Source organism: Gossypium hirsutum, chromosome A01, assembly GCF_007990345.1.
Source record: "Gossypium hirsutum isolate 1008001.06 chromosome A01, Gossypium_hirsutum_v2.1, whole genome shotgun sequence".
NCBI classification, from domain to species: domain Eukaryota; kingdom Viridiplantae; phylum Streptophyta; class Magnoliopsida; order Malvales; family Malvaceae; genus Gossypium; species Gossypium hirsutum.
Window position 1 is genome coordinate 12,603,689 of NC_053424.1, and position 4,952 is coordinate 12,608,640.

General features: G+C 29.6%; 1 long non-coding RNA gene across 1 annotated transcript; it reads left to right on the plus strand.

Annotated features, from left to right (window-relative positions):
• Positions 1 to 3,659: 3,659 nt before the first annotated feature.
• On the plus strand, positions 3,660 to 4,250 carry LOC121206095 (uncharacterized). The gene is made up of 2 exons (XR_005901074.1): positions 3,660 to 4,086; positions 4,174 to 4,250. It is a non-coding gene; the product is annotated as an uncharacterized lncRNA (long non-coding RNA).
• The last annotated feature ends 702 nt before the right edge of the window (positions 4,251 to 4,952 follow it).

Sequence of the window (4,952 nt, forward strand, 5' to 3'; positions counted from 1 at the left end):
AGGGAACCTAAGGCTGAGCAACCTAAAGGCTAGTCGCTGTTATGGTGGTGGATCGGCGTTCAGAAGGAAAGGTTAAGGTCGGCCAAGGAGAAAAGTTAGGAGAAAATAAAAGGGGCTAGGGTTATTTTAGAAATGGCCGATTGTTTTCTTTGTTTTTGACGGAAATGTTTGGTTTTATAAAAGAGATAAAACGATGTCGTTTCAAGGGGAAAGAGATCTGCGCATAGACCCGATCCGCGCCCCTTTGCTTCAGATGGTTAATTTGTGCGATTGATCCTTCCCCTTCGCGCTGATTTTCAATTGGATCCTATTTGTGTTTTATTTGTTTTTTAAATTTTTCCTAAAATCTGTGTGCTATTGCCCTTGCCTAAACTCTGCGTTTTAAGATCTAGAATATTTCCAATTTTGATCCATGCACATTCGCGTGCATTGCGCTTTAGTCTTTTGAGATTTCAATGGTTTAATTTATTAATTATCCCTTTCATTTTAACTTTATTTTAATTGAGTTTTTTTATTTTGTATAATTCATTATTATTTTTAAAAATCCACTTAGCATTCATTTTAAATTCTTGTTTATTCATTTTTATATTTTGAGCTACTTTGATAATTTTATTTTGTTTTTTTTAAATCATTATTGTAAAGTTTTTTTTATATATCATATAATTTGAACATTTTGTATAATATTTCATATAGATGTTCTTTTATATATATATAGTTCATGATAAAGTTAATTTTATTCTATATACATTATTAAATCTATGTTATTTTATACATATAATTTCTTCTAAATCTATTTCCATACATATTTATGTTTTTAAATTTATTACATATATAATTCATGGTAAAAATTAATTTAATCTTATATGCATTATTAATTCCATGTTATTTTTATAAATAATTGCTTTTAAATTTATTTATGTATATATATGTTTTGTAAATCTGTTATGTGTATGGCTTATTTCCTAAGATTATATTTTACTATGTATTTTACTATCCTTTCATATCTTATATATTATTTAAATTCTCCTTTATTGTATGTATATTGTCAATTTTAAACAAATGTTTTTAACATTTTGCATATTATTTGATTTAAATGTTTTCATTCTATAACATTTATTTTAATGATTATATATATATTCCTAGTTTTTTATACAAATTATTTCAAATTCATCAATTCAACAATTCAACAATTCATATATTATATATATTAGTTATCACTATTTTAAAATTGTTTTACACCACATTAGCTTCTAATTTCCATGTTGTTTTTTTTTTATATTTAATTGTTTGTTTTTCTAGTTGGTTAAATAAGATTATATTATCTTCATCCACCAAGTATTGTATTTTATGCATGCATATTATCCCATGTTTATTATTTTTTTCTTTTGGTTTACAAGTGTTGCATTATAATTTTCAACTCTTTAAAATCAGTTATTCCATTTTATTTCAAATAAAATTAATGTATTTTGAGCTAGTTTACAATTGTTTATTTAAAAAATTCTAAACTAATGCAATGTTCAATGTTTGGAAATTCGGGAAATCATGCCTTACCGTGCTGGGTTTCGATTTTCCATTGGATTATATAATTGAACATCCTTTTGTAATTTCCAATGTATGAGCTTTTGGAAGTCAAAAATTAATTGAGGCTTCGAAGGTATACAGTATCGTGTCCTATCATGCTAGATGTGATACTGTATTCCTTTGAAGTGAGAGAATTTTGACGACGAACTTGATCATTCAAATGTTTCAAAAAGAATCATATTTCAAAAAAAAATTTAAAATCTTAGACATAAGGACAGTACATAATCAATTTGGTACCAATTTTGGGCGTGGTGAGGGTGCTAATTCTTCCTCATACGTAACTGACTCCCGAACCCCTTTTTTTCAAATTTACGTAGACCAAAGTTGTTTTAAATGGAATAAAATGTTTTATTAGGTGATCCAATCACACCTAAACAAAAGGATTGGTGGCGACTCCGCACTTTGTTTTAAAAGTCGATCCCTGGTTTTTTCCAAAATAAAAAAGGGGTTCGACAGAATTCATATAATCTCGTAATAGAACTGTGCCCGTTGAACCATTTAGAATATTGTTAGATACACAGGTAGTACACACGAAGTGTATTGAACTGTACTCCGTCAATTCATATACATGTTTGCTCATACGAGCTATAAACTATAAGCTCTTCCGAGCTAAATAACGGAAAGCTCATGCGAGCTGAATAACGAGAAGCTCAGAAGAGTTGAAATTGGTGACCCTAATGACATATCATTTGTATCCTACGGATTCCTAAGGTTCAAACAGGGCTCGGTAATTGTCAAAATACAACCGGTATTTATTCATGGCAATTGTACAATTCATAAACAATAATTCAATTTAACACATATAAATGTACAATTTAATTACACGAACTTACATCAACGAGTTTACGTAGATACAAAAGTGACTAATATGATATTTTTCCTTTTGCCTCGATCCAACTATGTACTAGGTTTAACTGGATTTATACGAATGAATTTGAATCTATTAAATATAATTCATATTCAATTTAGTCCAACACACATTTTTGGAAAAATTACTATTTTACCCTTATACTTTTAATTCATTGTAATTTAGTCCCTATGCTCGAAAAATAAAATTCACACAATTTAATCCTTACTCAAGCCTAGCCAATTTTTATACCTATTAATAGTAGCCCATATATTTCATAAAATCCACAAATTTTACCATAAATTTATTATCTTTTAATTTAATCCCTAATTAATAATTTCATTAAAATTCTCTTTGTAAAAGTTGTTTATCTAACAACAACCTTTCATTTTCTATCATAAAACTTCAAAATTTAAGCATACTTATCAATGGAAAACCCCTAATACTTTAACGATTTTGCAAATTAATCCCCGAGCTAGTTAGATTAAGCTACTACGATCTCAGAAATATAGCAATCAGTAAAAACGGGACAAAAATACATACCTAATTGAGCAAAATAAGCTTGCTAATATTTTAAGCTTCCATGGCTATGTTTTTTTTTTGGTGGGAGATAATGGTAATAGTTTATTGTATTTTATCTATTATAACTTTAATCATTAATTTCCAAAATTAACCTTAATATTTCATGAAATTTCCAATGATGACTACTCATGCTTAAACACAAAGAACTTTAATTGTCTATTTACTATATAAGGGCCTCCAATTTAAAATTCTATAGCTATTTAATACCTTTAGCTATTAGAACACAACCTTTGCACTTTATGTATTTAGACCTTTTCATCAAATTAGGTATCAAAACGGTAAAATTTCTTAACGAAATTTTTATATAGTATTTCTGTCATACTGTAGACCATATAATAATAATAAAATTTTTCCTGACTTCAAATTTGTGGTTCCAAAACCATTTTTCCAATTTCACTGAAAACGGGACGAATACCACTGTCAAAAGCTAAAAGAGTATTAAGACCATTGAGAGTTAAAAACATGATTTTTTTAAAGACACAATAGAGGCTTTTATAAGCCATTACAAAACAGAAAGAACAAAGTGCATCCGTGATTTAGTCAACAAGTATCATGGCTAAAATCACGGAACAAAATCAGAAATAACAAACATTTAAATTAACAAGCAAGACTTAGTTAGATTGACCAAGTTCCCAACAGTTGTATCACCCACATTGTCAACTTCAACCTAAACCATTTCAACAAGATCCACCTTAAGCCATTTTCCCATAAAACTTAAAAACACAACCTAAAGCTTTGATGGAAGGACTTACAAGGAACCTTCCATCAACACAATTGGGATTCCATTTGTACCTAGAAATTATATTTCTCCCTTATAGAAAACTAGGTTATTGTTTCGAATTACCTTTAAGTCTTTTCATTCAAATGGTTGGGAACGTGTTTCCCAAGTCGCCAACTCTATACTTATGTAATCAAAGCATATACCAGAGGTGCGATTACAAATCAAAGCAAGAAAAGGATGTGAAGAATTTGGCGAGGATAAGAATTGGCAACTTATAACTACGTCAAAATGAAGTTGTTTGGGCGACTATGGAAGTGGAATGCTTTTCTTCGTAAAAGGATGCCAAAGATAGATGGTATTAACTCCTTGCAACATCAAACACCATCCTTATAACTTTATTTGATTTGTTAGGATTATTAATTAAATAATTTTCTTGTTGCAGCATATCAATAAACCTGCATTTATTTAACTGTTGGCTCAACCAACAAAATTAAATGAGGTCAAATTATGTTTGATTAATCATCGTGCATCAATCGTACAATTTTAGTGGTTGAATGAAAATATATCTACTTGATGGCCTTGAAGCCATTGATGTCCTCTCTGAAAACATGTATAATTTGAACTGTCCAAGATAGTTGAAGTAACCCCTTGATAGCTCGTAGTATTGCTGAATGATGGTGCTTAGTTGAAATGGTTTGAATCAATTAGATGTTTGCAACACTATCCATCTTAAGAACCACTAGTTTCAAGCCTAAATTCCAAGCTACTCGAAGGCTTTCAAGTGCAACCTAAAGCTTAGCATTAATAATAGGGCAAGATTCAATATTTTTAGAAAAATCATCTATCCAATTACCATGTTGGTCACAGACTAAGCCTCCTACTATAGCGTTTCCACTCACCATTCGTATTAACCTTGTGTCATCCTTCCGTAAGTGCATTTTAATTAATGAGTCTACATATTTTAGCTTGTGTATGCATAAAAAAAACCCGTCATTTCATGCTTCGAGTAAAGAAACACGTCTCTCATTCGATAGTTTTTCTCCAACACACTTTCCCATTCAATAAAGTCAATGTAAGCCATCTTTAACCTAATATGGGAGTATTTTTAATCTATTTACTTTAAGGTTGGGTCTAAACAAATTCTTTTTTGGTTGAGAAGATCCAAACCCAAAACCTAAACAAAGTTTTCATTTCCAAATCCATCACAATTCTTGTTATTCC